General features: G+C 45.6%; 1 pseudogene; it reads left to right on the forward strand.

Annotated features, from left to right (window-relative positions):
- The first annotated feature begins 17661 nt into the window (after positions 1-17661).
- On the forward strand, positions 17662-18183 carry LOC139274779 (large ribosomal subunit protein eL20 pseudogene; annotated as a pseudogene).
- The last annotated feature ends 2344 nt before the right edge of the window (positions 18184-20527 follow it).

The following is a 20527-nucleotide window of genomic DNA, read 5'->3' on the forward strand; positions in this document are numbered from 1 at the left end:
TGTAATGAGAGAGGATTAATTAGCAATCTCATTGTGCGAGGCCCCTTGGGGAAGAGTGACCATAATATGGTGGAATTCTGCATTAGGATGGAGAATGAAACAGTTAATTCAGAGACCATGGTCCAGAACTTAAAGAAGGCTAACTTTGAAGGTATGAGGAGTGAATTGGCTAGGATAGATTGGCGAATGATACTTAAGGGGTTGACTGTGGATGGGCAATGGTAGACATTTAGAGGCCGCATGGATGAACTACAACAATTGTACATTCCTGTCTGGCGTAAAAATAAAAAAGGGAAGGTGGCTCAACCGTGGCTATCAAGGGAAATCAAGGATAGTATTAAAGCCAAGGAAGTGGCATACAAATTGGCCAGAAATAGCAGCGAACCCGGGGACTGGGAGAAATTTAGAACTCAGCAGAGGAGGACAAAGGGTTTGATTAGGGCAGGGAAAATGGAGTACGAGAAGAAGCTTACAGGGAACATTAATACGGATTGCAAAAGTTTCGATAGATATGTAAAGAGAAAAAGGTTAGTAAAGACAAACGTAGGTCCCCTGCAGTCAGAATCAGGGGAAGTCATAACGGGGAACAAAGAAATGGCGGACCAATTGAACAAGTACTTTGGGTCGGTATTCACTAAGGAGGACACAAACAACCTTTCGGATATAAAAGGGGTCCGAGGGTCTAGTAAGGAGGAGGAACTGAGAGAAATCCTTATTAGTCGGGAAATTGTGTTGGGGAAATTGATGGGATTGAAGGCCGATAAATCCCCAGGGCCTGACGGACTGCATCCCAGAGTACTTAAGGAGGTGGCCTTGGAAATAGCGGATGCATTGACAGTCATTTTTCAACATTCCATTGACTCTGGATCAGTTCCTATCGCATGGAAGGTAGCCAATGTAACCCCACTTTTTAAAAAAGGAGGGAGAGAGAAAGCAGGGAATTATAGACCGGTCAGCCTGACATCGGTAGTGGGTAAAATGATGGAATCAATTATTAAGGATGGCAGGCAGTGACTAGTGGGGTACTGCAAGGTTCTGTGCTGGGGCCCCAGCTGTTTACACTGTACATTAATGATTTAGACGAGGGGATTAAATGTAGTATCTCCAAATTTGCGGATGACACTAAGTTGGGTGGAAGTGTGAGCTGCGAGGAGGATGCTATGAGGCTGCAGAGTGACTTGGATAGGTTAGGTGAATGGGCAAATGCGTGGCAGATGAAGTATAATGTGGATAAATGTGAGGTTATCCACTTTGGTCGTAAAAACAGAGAGACAGACTATTATTTGAATGGTGACAGATTAGGAAAAGGGGAGGTGCAACGAGACCTGGGTGTCATGGTACATCAGTCATTGAAGGTTGGCATGCAGGTACAGCAGGTGGTTAAGAAAGCAAATGGCATGTTGGCCTTCATAGCGAGGGGTATTGAGTACAGGGGCAGGGAGGTGTTGCTACAGTTGTGCAGGGCCTTGGTGAGGCCACACCTGGGGTATTGTGTACAGTTTTGGTCTCCTAACCTGAGGAAGGACATTCTTGCTATTGAAGGAGTGCAGCGAAGGTCCACCAGACTGATTCCCGGGATGGCGAACTGATCTATCAAGAAAGACGGGATCAACTGGGCTTGTATTCACTGGAGTTCAGAAGAATGAGAGGGGACCTCATAGAAACGTTTAAAATTCTGACAGGGTTAGACAGGTTAGATGCAGGAAGAATGTTCCCAATGTTGGGGAAGTCCAGAACCAGGGGACACAGTCTAAGGATAAGGGGTAAGCCATTTAGGACCGAGATGAGGAGAAACTTCTTCACCCAGAGAGTGGTGAACCTGTGGAATTCTCTACCACAGAAAGTTGTTGAGGCCAATTCACTAAATATATTCAAAAAGGAGTTAGATGAAGTCCTTACTACTAGGGGGGATCAAGGGGTATGGCGAGAAAGCAGGAATGGGGTACTGAAGTTGCATGTTCAGCCATGAACTCATTGAATGGCGGTGCAGGCTAGAAGGGCCGAATGGCCTACTCCTGCACCTATTTTCTATGTTTCTATGTTTCTATGTTTCTTGTTCAACCACTGGCTTGGCAGTCTTGATTTCTTGTATGAAATGAGAAAGGCACAAGTGAAGGAAGGGGAGGATAGCAGGAGGTGTAAGCTTACACCATGTGCAGATTGTAAATCAGAAGAGATTTCAGGGATGGGGGGCTCAGTGGGATGTGAGAAGGAGGACAACATATGAGGATATGCACATCTTGTATTCCTGCAGCCCCGCCACTGGCCACGGGGTCAGCCATGCCCCTCCCAAGAATGGCCGCACTGTCTCCTCCAAGGGGGTGAGATGATGCAGGTGAAACTGTCCCTCACCAGTTAAGATCTGCTGGTGCCATGCGCCACCTTTTCCTGCAAGGGAAAGGGAAGTTTGTCAGTGAGTGTGGTGGAATGTGTTTGGGTGATATACCTGTCATAGTTGAACAGCTGTCAGTGTGTTCTAGCCTTGAGATGTGTGTGTGAGGCTTGCAGCAGTGGTAAGTGTGGGCGAGGTGCAGCTATGAATGTGAGGTATGAGTTGTTTTGGTAGAGATTGTTGGTAGGTGAGTGATGGGTGTGTAGTACATTGAGAAGTGTGTGAGGCTAGTGGTGCAGATGGTGGCATATAGCATATGAAGATGAAATCACTGACCTTGATCACTTATGTGAGGTAATTAAATGTCCTCCTGTACTGAGTCCAGATCCTTGCGGCAATACTGTTGGTATTGACCACATTGGCTATCTGCTCCCACTGCAGTCTCGGTCTGCTGCCTGGCCCCCTCTCAGAAGAGGACATCTATCCTGGAGTTGACCTCCTGGACCAATGCCTCCAGTGCTGCATCCGAGAATCTTGGAGCCCTTTCTCTGGTCTGTTGAGCCAATACTCATTGGCCCAGAAATCCTGGTCGGCTGCTTCCCGCTGGCGATTGGGTAAAAAAGTTAAAAAGATGTGCACCTTCCTGTTCCTGTTGTGCCCACGTGAGTTCCCGGTCCCGAGGCCTCTGGACGTGCGCAGGACTGGAGCTGCAGTCACATGGCTCTCGCAGCTAATCAAGGTAAAGTATGTTCTCATTCATAATAATGGGAATTCCGTAAGTTGGAGTCCCCATTAATATGAATGAGAAATCTGTTATGTATGTAAACTTGTATATACCTTGTACAGCCACCAGAGGGCTCATCCTCTGGAGTTCCAAAGGATCCCCCAATCCCTTGGAAGCACAGGTACTTAAGGAGGCCTCACAGGCTGGTGAGGCACTCTGGAGACCTGCAATAAAAGACAAAGGTCACATTTTACTTTGAGCTCACAGTATCCAGTCAGACTCTTTATTCATATACAATATCTGGAGACGAGATACAGATGACGAACCCAACGATGCAGAGAACAGTGGGCATCCTGGAGAAATTCTCGGAGGGAGATGATTGGGAAACCTTCGTGGAGCGACAAGACCAATACTTCGTGCCCAATGAGCTGGAAGGAGAAGTGAACACTGCCAAATGAAGGGCGATTCTCTTCACCAATGTATGGCCTCATTAAAAATCTGCTTTCTCCAGTGAAACCCACAGAGAAATCGTACGATGATTTGTGCACACTGGTCCGGGAGCATCTGAACCCGAAGGAAAGCGTTCTGATGGCGAGGTACAAGTTCTACACCTACAAAAGATCTGAAAGCCAGGAAGTGGCGAGTTATGTCGCCGAGCTAAGACACCTTGCAGGACATTGCGAATTTGAAGGACATTTGGAGCACATGCTCAGAGACTTTTTCGTACTTGGCATTGGACATGAAGTGATACTTCGCAAACGTTTGACTGTAGGGACCCCAACCTTGAGTAAGACCATAGTGATAGTCCAGGCGTTCTTTGCCACCAGTGACAATATTAAACAAGTTTCTCAGCACACGAGTGCTGCTACAAGTACTGTGAACAAAGTGATGTTGTTTTCAAATCGCAACGTACAAGGCAGGCCCCACATGCCTGCAGCTGCACGTCCGCAGGTGTCTCGGAGTCCACCATCAAGGGTGATGAATGCAAGGCCGTTAACACCTTGTTGGCGCTGCGGGGGTGATCATTGTTTCCATTCATGCCGCTTCAAAGTGTACGTTTGCAAGAGCTGTGGGACAATGGGACACCTCCAACGAATGTGCAGGCAAGCTGCAAACCCTTTGAATCCTGCAAACCACCATGTTGCAGAGGAGGACATATCCACGGTGGATCATGATGAACAAGAGCCTCAGACCGAGGAGGCAGAGGTATATATACAAAGTAACTATCAATCATTTCTCCCTGCAGGATTAATACCCACTTCCAAAGGCTGATGACCTTTTTGCTACGCTGGCGGGAGGAAAGACGTTCACAAAGTTGGACTTGACCTCGGCGTGCATGACGCAGGAGCTGGAGGAATCATCGAAGGGCCTCACCTGCATCAACACGCACAAAGGTCTCTTCATTTATAACAGATGCCCGTTTGGAATTCGATCAGCTGCGGCGATATTTCAGAGAAACATGGAAAGCTTACTGAAGTTGGTCCCGCGCACGGTGATCTTCCAGGATGACATCTTGATTACAGGTCGGGACATAGTCGAGCATCTGCAGAACCTGGAGCAGGTTCTTAATCGACTCAACCATGAAAGGCTCAGGTTGAAACCCTCGAAATGCTTTTTCCTGGTGCCTGAAGAAGAATCGCGGCGGACAGCACCAAGCCCACCGATTCGAAGATGGAGGCAATCGATTACGCACCGAAGCCACAGAACGTGACGGAGCTGCGGTCGTTTCTAGGACTCCTGAACTACTTTGGTAACTTCTTACTGGATCTCAACACACTGTTAGAACCACTGCACGCCTTACTGCGTAAAGGAGATGAATGGGTTTGGGGAAAAAACCAAGAAAATGCCTTTGTAAAGGCTAGAAAATTGTTATGCTCAAACAAATTGCTTGTGTTGTATGATCCATGTAAGCGTTTGGTACTAGCATGTGATGCGTCGTCATATGGTGTTGGGTGTGTATTGCAACAAGCTAATGAATCTGGGTATTTGCAACTGGCTACTTATGCATCTAGAAGTCTGTCTAAGGTTGAAAGAGCCTACAGTATGATTGAAAAAGAAACGTTAGCATGTGTTTATGGGGTAAAGAAAATGCATCAATATCTGTTTGGGCTAAAATTTGAATTGGAAACGGACCATAAACCACTAATATCCCTGTTTTCTGAGAGTAAGGGATAAATACAAATGCATCGGCCCGCATCCAGAGATGGATGCTCACGTTGTCCGCATACAACTACACCATCCGCCACAGGCCAGGCACAGAAAACTGTGCTGATACTCTCAATAGGCTGCCATTGCCCACCACGGGGATGGAAATGGCGCAGCCCGTAGATTTAGTCATGGTTATGGAAGCATTCGAGAGTGAACAGGCACCCGTCAGAGCCTGACAGATTAGAACCTGGACGAGTCAGGGCCCCTTATTGGCCCCAGTAAAAAATGTTGCGCTTCACGGGAGCTGGTCCAGTGTCCCAGTGGAAATGCAGCAAGAGATAAAGCCGTACCAGCAGCGCAAAGATGAAATGTCTATTCAGACAGACTGCCTTCTGCGCGGCAATCGGGTAGTGGTCCGCAAGAAGGGTAGAGACACTTTCATCAGTGACCTCCACTGTACCCACCCAGGCATCGTAATGATGAAAGTGATAGCCAGATCCTACGTGTGGTGAGAGTCGTGCGTGCACAGATGTAACACATGCTCGCAGTTAAGTAATGCACCCAGGGAGGCGCCACTAAGTTTATGCTCTTGGCCCTCCAAACCATGATCCAGGGTCAATTTCAACTATGCAGGCCCGTTTTTGGGTAAAATATTTCTTGTGGTTGTAGATGCGTACTCCAAATGGATTGAATGTGAGATAATGTCGGCAAGCACGTCCGCTGCCACCACTGAAAGCCTGCGGGCCATGTTTGCCACGCACGGACTACCTGATGTCCTTGTGAGTGACAATCGGCCATGTTTTACCAGTGCCGAGTTCAAAGAGTTCATGACCCGTAACGGGATCAAACATGTTACATCTGCCCCGTTCAGACCAGCATACAATGATCAGGCAGAGAGAGCAGTGCAAACCATCCAGCAGGGCTTGAAGAGGGTAACTGAAGGCTCACTGCAGACTCACCTATCCCGAGTTCTGCTTAGCTACCACACGAGACCCCATTCGCTCACTGGGATCCCACTTGCTGAACTGCTCATGAAAAGGGCACTTAAGACAAGGCTCTCGTTAGTTCACCCTGATCTACATGAACAGGTAGAGAGCAGGCAGCTTCAACAAAGTACATATCATGATAGCGCAAATGTGTCACGCGAAATTGATATCAATGATCCTGTATTTGCATTGAATTATGGACAAGGTCCCAAGTGGCTTCCCAGCACTGTCATGGCCAAAGAGGGGAGCAGGGTGTTTCGGGTCAAACTTTCAAATGGACTCATTCACCGGAAACACTTGGACCAAATCAAACTCAGATTCACGGACTACCCTGAGCAACCCACTTTGGACCCTACTGTCTTTGACCCCGCAACATACACACCAGTGGCAACCGACACCGTGGTTGGCCACGAAGCAGAACCCATCATTCACAGCAGCCCAGCAGGACTCACCACACCAGGCAGTCCAGCAAGGCCAGCTGCACAGCAGCCCAGCGAGGGCCCAACAAACGATTCACCAAAACCAGCATTTGCACCAAGACGACCAACCAGGGAAAGAAAGGCCCCAGATCGACTCAGCTTGTAAATAGTTACACTGTTGACTTTGTGGGGGGAGGAGGGCGGGAGTGTTGTTATGTATGTAAACTTGTATATACCTTGTACAGCCACCAGAGGGCTCATCCCCTGGAGTCCCGAGGGATCCCACAATCCCTTGGGAGCACAGGTTCTTAAGGAGGCCTCACAGGCTGAAGAGGCATTCTGGAGACTTGCAACTAAAGACTACGGTCACACTTTACTTTGAGCTCACATTATCCAGTCAGACTCTTTATTCATATACAACAATACCCACCTCAAACACAAAAAACTCTAATAAAAAATAGAAAAAATACACCACATTTTTTAAAATTTAAATTAAAGTTATTTATGTATTATAAAAAATACATATTTTTCTGATTTTTTAAATTATGGTGTAAAATAACCTTATCATAGTGGGGAGGATTTTTAACAATAAAATGTGTTTTTTAAATTTCATTTTATAATGTTTTTGTGTATTTTAAAATCCTTACACCTGTAAAAATAGGCTATGTGTCTGCTTTTATCAGGCGCAAGAGTTTTCAGGACATTTGCTGGGAAAGATATGGGTAAATACTGCAATCTTGTCCTTGCAAATGTCCTCGCTCCCGAGAAACGGAGGATCCAGCTTGACAGATCAGAAAAGCCGGTTTTCAGCGCATGCGCATTGTGCGCAGAAAACCGGCTTTTGCGAGGCCTTCCCGGGTCCGTACACACTCCATACGGACCCGGGAGGCCAGAATTTCTAGGCCATCCTTCTTGTTTTATAACACTAGCCTTCACAAGCAGTTCCAACATCTGTTGCAGGCCAAAGGAAACTCTCCTTCATCATCATAGGCAATCCCTTGAAATCGAGGAAACATTGAAACATCGAAACATAGAAAATAGGTGCAGGAGTAGGCCATTCGGCCCTTCGAGCCTGCACCGCCATTCAATTAGATCATGGCTGATCATTCCTTCAGTACCCCTTTCCTGCTTTCTCTCCATACCCCGTGATCCCTTTAGTCGTAAGGGCCATATCTAACTCCCTCTTGAATATATCTAATGAGCTGGCCTCAATAACTCTCTGCGGTGGAGAATTCCACAGGTTAACCGCAGGAGAAGGGCCCACAGCCAGATAGGGAATGGAAGACCAGCAGGAAGAGTAGTGCAAGAAAGATAGTGCAGGAGTCCCCTGTGGTCATCCCCCTGCAAAACAGATACACTGCTTTGAGTACTGTTGGGGGGGATGACTCATCAGGGGAGGGCAGCAGCAGCCAAGTTCATGGCACTGTGGCTGGCTCTGCTACACAGAAGGGCAGGAAAAAGATTGGGAGCGCGATAGTGATAGGGGATTCGATGGTGAGGGGAATAGATAGGCGTTTCTGCGGCCGCAACCGAGACTCCAGGATGGCATGTTGCCGCCCTGGTGCAAGGGTCAAGGATGTCTCGGAGCGAGTGCAGGATATTCTGAAATGGGAGGGAGAACAGCCAGTTGTCGTGGTGCACATTGGTACCAACGACATAGGTAAAAAAAGGGATGAGGTCCTACGAAAAGAATTTAAGGAGCTAGGAGCTAAATTAAAAAGTAGGACCTCAAAAGTAGTAATCTCGGGATTGCTACCAGTACCACGTGCTAGTCTGAGTAGGAATCACAGGATAGCGCAGATGAATACGTGGCTTGAGCAGTGGTGCAGCAGGGAGGGATTCAAATTCCTGGGGCATTGGAACCGGTTCTGGGGGAGGTGGGACCAGTACAAACCGGACGGTCTGCACCTGGCCAGGACCGGAACCAATGTCCTAGGGGGAGTGTTTGCTAATGCTGTTGGGGAGGAGTTAAACTAATATTGCAGGGGGATGGGAACCTATGCAGGGAGACAGAGGGAGACAAAAATGAGGCAAAAGCAAAAGACAGAAAGGAGATGAGGAAAAGTGGAGGGCAGAGAAACCCAAGGCAAAGAACAAAAAGGGCCACTGTACAGCAAAATTCTAAAAGGACAAAGGGTGTTAAAAAAGCAATCCTGAAGGCTTTGTGGCTTAATGCAAGGAGTATCCGCAATAAGGTGGATGAATTAAGTGTGCAAATAGATGTTAACAAATATGATGTGATTGGGATTACGGAGACGTGGCTCCAGGATGATCAGGGCTGGGAACTCAACATCCAGGGATATTCAACATTCAGGAAGGATAGAAAAAAAGGAAAAGGAGGTGGGGTAGCATTGCTGGTTAAAGAGGAGATTAATGCAATAGTTAGGAAAGACATTAGCTTGGATGATGTGGAATCTATATGGGTAGAGCTGCAGAACACTAAAGGGCAAAAAACGTTAGTGGGAGTTGTGTACAGACCTCCAAACAGTAGTAGTGATGTTGGGGAGGGCATCAAACAGGAAATTAGGAGTGCATGCAATAAAGGTGCAGCAGTTATAATGGGTGACTTTAATATGCACATAGATTGGGCTAGCCAAACTGGAAGCAATACGGTGGAGGAGGATTTCCTGGAGTGCATAAGGGATGGTTTTCTAGACCAATATGTCGAGGAAACAACTAGGGGGCAGGCCATCTTAGACTGGGTGTTGTGTAATGAGAGAGGATTAATTAACAATCTCATTGTGCGAGGCCCCTTGGGGAAGAGTGACCATAATATGGTGGAATTCTGCATTAGGATGGATAATGAAACAGTTAATTCAGAGACCATGGTCCAGAACTTAAAGAAGGGTAACTTTGAAGGTATGAGGCGTGAATTGGCTAAGATAGATTGGCGAATGATACTTAAGGGGTTGACTGTGGATGGGCAATGGCAGACATTTAGAGACCGCATGGATGAATTACAACAATTGTACATTCCTGTCTGGCGTAAAAATAAAAAAGGGAAGGTGGCTCAACCGTGGCTATCTCGGGAAATCAGGGATAGTATTAAAGCCAAGGAAGTGGCATACAAATTGGCCAGAAATAGCAGCGAACCTGGGGACTGGGAGAAATTTAGAACTCAGCAGAGGAGGACAAAGGGTTTGATTAGGGCAGGGAAAATGGAGTACGAGAAGAAGCTTGCAGGGAACATTAAGGCGGATTGCAAAAGTTTCTATAGGTACGTAAAGAGAAAAAGGTTAGTAAAGACAAACGTAGGTCCCCTGCAGTCAGAATCAGGGGAAGTCATAACGGGGAACAAAGAAATGGCAGACCAATTGAACAAGTACTTTGGTTCAGTATTCACTAAGGAGGACACAAACAACCTTCCGGATATAAAAGGGGTCAGAGGGTCTAGTAAGGAGGAGGAACTGAGGGAAATCTTTATTAGTCGGGAAATTGTGTTGGGGAAATTGATGGGGTTGAAGGCCGATAAATCCCCAGGGCCTGATGGACTGCATCCCAGAGTACTTAAGGAGGTGGCCTTGGAAATAGCAGATGCATTGACAGTCATTTTCCAACATTCCATTGACTCTAAATCAGTTCCTATCGAGTGGAGGGTAGCCAATGTAACCCCACTTTTTAAAAAAGGAGGGAGAGAGAAAGCAGGGAATTATAGACCGGTCAGCCTGACCTCAGTAGTGGGTAAAATGATGGAATCAATTATTAAGGCTGTCATAGCAGCGCATTTGGAAAAAGGTGACATGATAGGTCCAAGTCAGCATGGATTTGTGAAAGGGAAATCATGCTTGACAAATCTTCTGGAATTTTTTGAGGATGTTTCCAGTAAAGTGGACAAAGGAGAACCAGTTGATGTGGTATATTTGGACTTTCAGAAGGCTTTCGACAAGGTCCCACACAGGAGATTAATGTGCAAAGTTAAAGCACATGGGATTGGGGGTAGTGTGCTGACGTGGATTGAGAACTGGTTGTCAGACAGGAAGCAAAGAGTAGGAGTAAATGGGTACTTTTCAGAATGGCAGGCAGTGACTAGTGGGGTACCGCAAGGTTCTGTGCTGGGGCCCCAGCTGTTTACATTGTACATTAATGATTTAGACGAGGGGATTAAATGTAGTATCACCAAATTTGCGGATGACACTAAGTTGGGTGGAAGTGTGAGCTGCGAGGAGGATGCTATGAGGCTGCAGAGTGACTTGGATAGGTTAGGTGAATGGGCAAATGCGTGGCAGATGAAGTATAATGTGGATAAATGTGAGGTTATCCACTTTGGTCGTAAAAACAGAGAGACAGACTATTATCTGAATGGTGACAGATTAGGAAAGGGGAAGGTGCAGCGAGACCTGGGTGTCATGGTACATCAATCATTGAAGGTTGGCATGCAGGTACAGCAGGCGGTTAAGAAAGCAAATGGCATGTTGGCCTTCATAGCGAGGGGATTTGAGTACAGGGACAGGGAGGTGTTGCTACAGTTGTATAGGGCCTTGGTGAGGCCACACCTGGAGTACTGTGTACTGTTTTGGTCTCCTAACTTAAGGAAGGACGTTCTTGCTATTGAGGGAGTGCAGCGAAGATTCACTAGACTAATTCCCGGGATGGTGGGACTGACCTATCAAGAAAGACTGGATCAACTGGGCTTGTATTCACTGGAGTTCAGAAGAGTGAGAGGGGACCTCATAGAAACGTTTAAAATTCTGACGGGTTTAGACAGGTTGGATGCAGGAAGAATGTTCCCAATGTTGGGGAAGTCCAGAACCAGGGGTCACAGTCTAAGGATAAGGGGTAAGCCACTTAGGACCGAGATGAGGAGAAACTTCTTCATCCAGAGAGTGGTGAACCTGTGGAATTCTCTACCACAGAAAGTAGTTGAGGCCAATTCACTAAATATATTCAAAAGGGAGTTCGATGAAGTCCTTACTACTCGGGGGATCAAGAGTTATGGCGAGAAAGCAGGAATGGGGTACTGAAGTTTCATGTTCAGCCATGAACTCATTGAATGGCGGTGCAGGCTAGAAGGGCTGAATGGCCTGCTCCTGCACCTATTTTCTATGTTTCTATGTTTCTATGTTTTTAACAACTTTCTGAATGAAGAAGTTTCTCCTCACCTTGGTCCTAACTGGCTTACCCCTTATCCTTAGACTGTGAACCCTGGTTCTGGACTTCCCCAACATCAGGAACATTCTTCCTGCCGCTAACCTGTCCAGTCCCGTCAGAATTTTATATGTTTCTATGAGATCCCCTCTCATTCTTCTAAACTCCAGTGAATACAGGTCCAATCGATCCAGTGTCTCCTCATATGTCAGTCCTACCATCCCGGGAATCAGTCTGGTGAACCTTCGCTGCACTCCCTCAATAGCAAGAACATCCTTCCTCAGATTAGGAGACCAAAACTGAACATAATCTTTCAGGTGAGGCCTCACCAAGGCCCTGAACAATTGCAATAAGACCTCCCTGCTCCTATACTCAAATCCCCTAGCTATGAAGTCCAACATTTCATTTGCCTTCTTCACCGCCTGCTGTACCTGTATGCCAACTTTCAATGACTGATGTACCATGACACCCAGGTCTCGTTGCATCTCCCCTTTGCCTAATCTGGCGCCATTCAGATAATATTCTGCCTTCTGTTTTTGCCACCAAAGTGGATAACCTCATATTTATCCACATTATACTGCATTTGCCGTGCATTTGCCCACTCACCTAACCTGTCCAAGTCACCCTGCAGCCTCTCAGCATCCCCATCACAGCTAAAACGGCCACCCAGCTTAGTATCATCTGCAAACTTCTAGATATTACACTCAATTCCTTCATCTAAATCATTGGTGTATATTGTAAATAGCTGGGGTCCCAGCACTGAACCTGTGGCACCCACTAGTCACTGCCTGCCATTCTGAGAAAGACCCATTTATCCCGACTCTCTGCTTCCTGTCTGCCAACCAGTTCTCTATCCACATCAATACATTACCCCCAATATCATGTGCTTTAATTTTGCACATTAATCTCTCGTGTGGGACCTTGTCAAAAGCCTTTTGAAAGTCCAAATACACCACATCCATTGGTTCTCCCTTGTCCACTCTACTAGTTACATCCTCAAAAAATTCTAGAAGATCTGTCAAGCATGATTTCCCTTTTATAAATCCATGCTGACTTGGACCGATCCTGTCACTGCTTTCCAAATGCGCTGCTATTTCATCTTTAATAATTGATTCCAACATTTTCCCCATGACCGATGTCAGGCTAACTGTCTATAATTCCCCGTTTTCTCTCTCCCTTTTTTAAAAAGTGGTGTTACATTAGCTATCCTCCAGTCCATAGGAATTGATCCAGAGTCGATAGACTGTTGGAAAATGATCACCAATGCAACCACTATTTCGAGGGCTACTTCCTTAAGTACTCTGGGATGCACACTATCAGGCCTTGGGCATTTATCGGCTTTCAATCCCATCAATTTCCCTAACACAATTTCCTGACGAATAAAGATTTCCTTCAGTTCCTCCTTCTCGCTAGACCCTCGGTCCCCTCATATTTCCGGAAGATTATTTGAGTCTTCCTTCATGAAGACAGAACCAAAGTATTTGTTCAATTGATCTACCATTTCTTTGTTCCTCATTATAAATTCAGCTGATTCTGACTGCAAGGGACCTATATTTGTCTTCACTAATCTTTTTCTCTTCAAATATCTATCGAAGCTTTTGCAGTCACTTTTTATGTTTCCTGCAAGCTTACTCTCATACTCTAGTTCCCCCCTCCTAATTAAACCTTTTGTCCTCCTCTGCTAAATTCTAAATTTCTCCCAGTCCTCTGGTTTTCTGCTTTTTCTGGCCAATGTATATGCCTCTTCCTTGGATTTAACACTATCCCTAATTTCCCTTGTTAGCCACGGTTGAGCCACCTTCCTGGTTTTATTTTTACTCCAGACAGGGATGTACAAGTTCATCCATGTGATCTTTAAATGTCTGCCATTGCCTATCCACCGTCAACCCTTTAAGTATCATTCGCCAGTCTATTCTAGCCAATTCACGTCTCATACCATCGAAGTTACCTTTCCTTAAGTTCAGGACCCGAGTCCCAGAATTAACTGTGTCACTCTCCATCTTAGTAAAGAATTCTACTATATTATGGTCACTCTTCCCCAAGGGGCCTTGCACAACAAGACTTGCTTCTACTCCAAAAGTGAGTTCTCCGGTGACTGAACAGTCCAATACGGGACTTACAGTCTCTGTCACAGGTGGGACAGACAGTCGTTGGAGGAAAGGGTGGGTGGGGAGTCTGGTTTGCCGCACGCTCCATCCGCTGCCTGCGCTTATTTCCTGCAGGCTCTCGGCGACAAGACTCGAGGTGCTCAGCGCCTTCCCGGATGCTCTTCCTCCACTTAGGGCAGTCTTTGGCCAGGGACTTCCAGGTGTCAGTGGGGATGCTGCACTTTATCAAGGAGGCTTTCAGGGTGTCCTTGAAACGTTTCCTCTGCCCACCTGGGACTCGCTTGCCATGTAGGAGTTCAGAGTAGAGCGCTTGCTTTGGGAGTCTTGTGTCCGGCATGCGGACAATGTGTCCCGCCCAGCGGAGCTGGTCAAGTGTGGTCAGTGCTTCGATGCTGGGGATGTTGGCCTGATCGAGAACACTGATGTTGGTGCGTCTGTCCTCCCAGGGGATTTGCAGGATTTTGCCGAGGCATCGTTGGTAGTATTTCTCCAGCGATTTGAGGTCTCTACTGCATATGGTCCCCTGAAGGAGGTGCAGACTGTCTTTAAGTAATACAGGATAGATTTAATTGGAGCTAACCTCACACAAACTTGGGCCCCCTGTTCAGCCATTCAGCAACACATTCAGCACAAGGCTGAATGCTGCAATCATGCAAAGTAGCATGCAGCACAAATTTTACATGCTGCCTGCAGTCCTCTGTAGGATTCTGCTTCTTCAACTGAGAAGCTTAAGGGTTAACCCGTAGGAACGACACAACAACAGGTAGTCTTACTTCAACTGTTTTACTTGATTAGTCAACAGTAAGCAAACAATACATACACTTCCTTGGTACAAGTCGAAACGATTGACTAGTTCGGTTGAGCTCTTGTAGATCTTTGGGCTAGAACTTCGGCGACTTTGCGATTGGGTTTTCACCGCAATTTGATCCTCCGCGGCGAAAACCCAGTCGGTGGGATCTTCGGTGACCCTTTTGCAGCGGCATGTCCATGTACTGCTGGGGAGAGGATCGCCATCATGCAACACCAGAAATAACGATTGCGATCGATTTTTGGCTCTCTCGCGACCCGTATTCTGTGCCCATAGAATTACCGACAGGGAAAAACCTGTGTTGCAGCCCTGCCAGCAGCGGCAAGTATGAAGACCTGCAAAAAAGGTTAGTTAAAGTTTTTATTTTAAAAATATTTTTCAGCGATTGAGTAGGTAAGAGTTTTGTGAATGTTTTGTGAATTTGTTTTTTGCAATTCTCGCCTCTCTCGCAGCGCTGTCGGCCCCGGACTAAAGTTGACGAAATTCGCGGTTTGCGCCGTGCATCCTCGTGTGACACCGATTTTTACCGATGCACAAATTATGGGCCGGAAATCGGGCTTAAAAACGGTAGTGAAGCGAAAATGGCAATTTTGCCAAAAAACTACTGTTTTTGCTGAAAATCAAAAATCTAGCTCTGAGTCAACACATCCGGCTGCAGTCCAACTGTTTAGCCTCACAGTCCTTTATGTCCCCTGCGTCAGTCATATGGCCGGGATGATATCTATCTGTCCTTTTTATAATGTTTTCCTGGTTGTTCACTCTTGGTGCGTCATGCTGTACCAGACTTCCTTGCAGTTAGAGTCTCAACATGATGTTCTGCTCCTGTCTCAAGGTTTCAAAAAAAACATATCTTCTTTCAACAAAAACCCACAGGATTCAGTAGTTAAATGCAAAAGACATAATCAAGGACACTTTGGAGTTCTTAGCTTTCTTATCAAACAGTCTATGAATTGAATAGGCCTTTGTGGTTCCTAGGCACTTAACACAAAGAGGAGCATAAGATCTAATCAACAGCTAAAGCCTCCAAGGACAAGCTCTTTGTTAGATGCAACAATTTCCACTGCCTATGCACAAGGCTTACTGGGTAGTTTTTTGGCCAACTGAACCATACATTTAAATGGAGCCCATATCCTTATTACAAATACATGATTGTATATGTTTTTTTCACTCCCTTCACCTCCAAAAAATGGTACAAGTTAAACATACACTGCTTCAGTCCACTCTTAAGTGGATATGTTAAGTCATTACACATGAACACTTTGAATACTATATGTGACAGGCAGGTTATTTGTCGTGAAAAAGGAAAAGCATATATACATTTTGTATAATATTAGTCTTGGTGCTTTGTACATTGCACACATGCACTCCATGCCAACTTGTCTTACAGTGCACAAGTTATACATACACTCCTTCACCTCCAAACGGGTTCAGGTTGCTATTAAATTGCAATCTCTGTGCCCATTTTTGGGTGATACCAAATTTCTAAGCCTTATGCCCCAAACCAGCACTTGGATTTGTCATCTAACTTAATGGATAGAAGCTTAAATTAAACAGCCAGGAATACTTTTTTGATGGCAGATAGTGAGAGTGAAAGGTGTAAGCATGCACGTCCCTCTGGGCAAGTTGCAAGAGTGATAAATTACCACATTGGTGAACACCAATCAACGTTGGTAGATCCATTTGACGAAGTATCACCAAATCCCATCATCTGAAAGATTCATCTGGAAGGTCCCTTCAGAAAACTCAATTGTGCTTCCATACTTCAGTTTTGTATAAACAAAGGTTAGAACCCTTGAATTTACTTAAATGATGTGAAAGCAGAATTTTTTCAGTGTGAAGCAAATGAGTTATAAAGTTTTTTTAGCAACTTAGGAATTGTGCTGAAATGATCAATGCACATGCCTATCATTGCCACAGAGAGGCAGTATATGCATATTCTATAAAGAATAATGTTGGTTTAACAGCTATTGTAAAACATTCTCCCAAAAAGACATTGGCTCTGAAATTCCGGTTGGAGGCTTCTTTCGAATGAACACCTCCAACCGGTGAATTTTTACGAATTTACCTGGTGGTCCCGGAGACGCCTGGGATTCCATTGGGGAGGCCTTCTCTTCCCGCGCTGCGAAGCGCACTCCCATCCTCCAGGTTCCAACGCAGGTTACACCCTTTCCTCCTCACTGGAATATATTTTTCTTGAGAGTTATGAAATATCTCCTTAAATGTACGCCACTGTTCATCAACCGTCCTACACGTCAATCTATTTTCTCAGTCCACTTTAGCCAACTCTGCCCTTATACCTTTGTAGTCACCTTTATTTAAGCTTAGTATGCTGGTTTGAGATCCAACTTTCTCGCCCTCCATCTGAATTTGAAATTCAACCATGCTATGGTCACTCATTCCAAGGGGATCCTTTACTAGGAGATTGTTTATTAATCCTGTCTCATTACACAGGATTAGATCTAAGATAGCCTGCCCCTGGTTGGTTCCGATACATACTGCTCAAGGAACTCATCCCTTATGCACTCTATGAATTCTTCCTCAAGGCTACCCTGACCAATTTGATTTGTCCAATCAATATGGAGGTTAAAATCACCCATGATTATTGCTGTTCCCTTTTTACAAGCCTGCACTTTTTCTTGGTTTATACTCCGACCAACAGAGTTGCTGCTGTTAGGGGGCCTATAGACTACGCCCACCAGTGACTTTTTCGCCTTATTATTCCTTATTTCTACCTAAACTGTTTCAACATCCTGATCATTTGAGCCAATATCATTTCTCACTATTGCAGTGATTCTATCTTTTATCAACAGAGCTATCCCACCTCCTTTTCCTTTCTGCCTGTCCTTCCGAATTGTCAAGAGTTAGCTAATCGAGGTGAAACTGATGCCTTTGGAATTGGCCTCGACACCCCCAATCTGGGAGAAGAATATGAAAATCAGGGTTTAAGCTCCTGATCACTGTCCAATGACCCCTGCTGGAACTTGCATGGCACACTGATGCATGGATGGGCACGCACACACTCTTTTGGGTGGCAGGCGAACGAGAGGCGACATGAAGGCTTTGGGCACCCTCAAGGAATACAAGGTGATTGGGCGGCGCCTGCGCTCAACTAAAGAGCCCAGCCCTGCTCTGTATCAGATGCGCATCTTTGCTCCAAATCATATTGTTGCCAAGTCTCGATTCTGGTACTTCATTTCTTTGATGAAGAAACTGAAAAGCTGGTGAAATTGTCTATTGTGGACAGGTTTTTGAGAAGTCACCAAATAAAATGAAGAACTTTGGTATTTGACTGTGCTGCACCTCTCGTAGTGGAACCCATAATATGTACAGGGAATACAGGGACCTGACCACTGCTGGTGCTGTCACCCAGGGCTGCTGTGACATGGGAGCTTGCCATCGTGCTCGTGCTCACTCCATTCAGATCATGATGTTAGAAGAGATTCCATCGAGCAAGTGTCGCCTGCTGTTAAGCAGTTCCATGATTCCAAGATCAAGTTCCTTCTGCCACACAGAATCCTGTGTCACCAGCAGAAGCCACGCTTCATCATCAAAAGACCAAACACTTTTTTCTAAAATATATTGATATACTGTTGGATCACCTAATCAGGCTCGGCTGCAATACACCCATAGAGCCAAGAGCTGGAAAGTGGGACTAGGCTGGATAGTTCTTGGTAGGCTAGAGCGGACACAATGGGCTGAAAAGGCCTCCTTCCATGCTGTAAATTTGATTCTATGATTCATAGCCAAATAGCCCAAAATTCGCTAGGCTCGAAGGGATAGCCACTTGGGTGAGGTGCTGGAGGGCTGCTATGGATCAGAGCTCCAAGGAGAAGCACACTTCCAGAGAAGAAAATAGGCTGCCACCCCTTTTCAATCTCACTATCAGGTGATATAACAGTCTGGGGAGATACCCCCCACCTTCCCAACAACTTTGCTCCCCATTAAATCCAAATGAGATTTTTGAATTAGGCCGACAAGGAGCAACCTCAGCATTTGTTCCATCAACATCATGAGTTAAACTTCCATCAAGCTCCTGGGCCAACTTCAGTTACTGGAGTAGTTTGTATGGAGAGGAAGCAACATTTTCAGAGGCTGATACAAACATTTTTAACTTGGGACGCATTACAGCTAGTTAGCCTTTAGAAAGAAAATCTGCATTTATTATCACATTTTACATACAATTGTAATGCCTGTAAGCTTGTAATGTTTGTAGCTCCACACTGTGGATGTGGATGTATTGTGTACTGCAACTGCAGAGTTAATAATAAACAGAACCAGGCAGATTCCGGATGTTTCCGAGAGAGCTGCCTGCCATGTTAGAAGCTGTGTGTGCTTGTGCTCTGTGAATATATCACATCTTGATGATGAGATGGGATTTTTCGGATGATTTAAAGCTTAAATTTTGTTGGGGAAGGATTCAGCCAGCCGACAGAGAGACTTTGGAAGTTTCTGTCTTTGGAAAAAAGCTACAAAATCCAAGGTAAAATACAGCACACAGTGTGAACAGCTAGGGATTAAAATGGCAGGTGTAATCGGACATTTGAGGGAATATAGACATGACCAGGAACGTTTTAAAGCGTATGTGGATCGGCTAGAAATGTATTTCACTGCAAATAACATCATCAAAGTTCCAGACAATGCAGTCCAGAACCGGGCTGTGTTGGAACGTAAGAAAGCGATCTTCTTATTGGAGGCGGATCCGGCATTGTACGGAAACCCTTGTAAATCTGCTTGTGCCTGATGAGCCAAAGGACACAACGCTTAAAGAGATTTTAATGAAGCTGGAGCAGCACTATAACCCCAAACCGTTAGAAATTGCTGAAAGCTATCGTTTTGGGATTCAGAATCAAAAGGCTGATTAAAGTATCAGTGATTACATCGTAGCATTAAAAAAGCTATCGATGCACTGTAATTTTGGAAACTTTCAAAACCGAGCATTACGGGATCGTTTTGTTTGTGGGGTGAAAAATGATGCGATCAGAAGGAAGTTATTGACGATGGATGACATGACTTTTGAGATTGCTTGTCAGACAGCAAGGTCGATGGGCATGGCCGAACAATATTCCCGAGAATTAAATAATAATTACCGAGTCAACCGAGGTAAATCACCTGCAGGTTCAAAGTAAAAGACGGTGGGGGCCCAAAGTCTCAGAAACTGGAAATTCTAACAGAGTGTCGAAGTTGTGCTATAGGTGCCTGGGACAACACATTGCTCAAAATTGTCCATGCGTGAAGGCAGAGTGTTTCTTCTGCAGAAAGACAGGGCATCTTGCGAAGGCATGCCGACTGAAGGGTAAACCAGTTTTTAAAGCGATGAGTCCAGCGTTGAAAGCTATGAGTAGAAATCCGAAGAGACTAAATAGCATGGAAGAACAACAGCAGGAGGAGGAGATGTTAGAGTTACACGCCATCAGGAGCACGAGGTTAACAGACAGCGATTCGGAAATCATCAAAATCCACATAGATGTTGCGGGATTCAAGATACCAATGGAAATTGACACGGGTGCATCCGTGAGTGCAGTACCGGAGTCGCTGTACCTCGACAAATTGCGTGATTTCCAACTGGAGAAATACAAGATAGAGCTGCGAGGCTACTCGGGAGAGAAAATTCCTGTGGTAGGTCGTATCACCGTACCGGTGAAATATAAAATTCAATTTCAGAACTTGCCTCTAATAGTAGTGAAAGGAGACAAGTCTGCCTTACTAGGAAGAAATTGGTTGAGCTCACTGAAGCTGGATTGGAGTAAGTTTTCCGTGTGGAAGCGAGATTTTCATCAACGGATGAGGTTATCAAGAAGTATCCAAAGGTGTTCTGTGAAACGGGCAGTCTGATCCAAGGCTTCAAGGCGAGTGTCAGGGTACAGAAGGACGCTAGATCGGTTTACTACAAGCCACGTTCCGTACCATATGCACTCAA

Source organism: Pristiophorus japonicus, chromosome 10 (assembly GCF_044704955.1).
Source record: "Pristiophorus japonicus isolate sPriJap1 chromosome 10, sPriJap1.hap1, whole genome shotgun sequence".
NCBI classification, from domain to species: Eukaryota; Metazoa; Chordata; class Chondrichthyes; family Pristiophoridae; genus Pristiophorus; species Pristiophorus japonicus.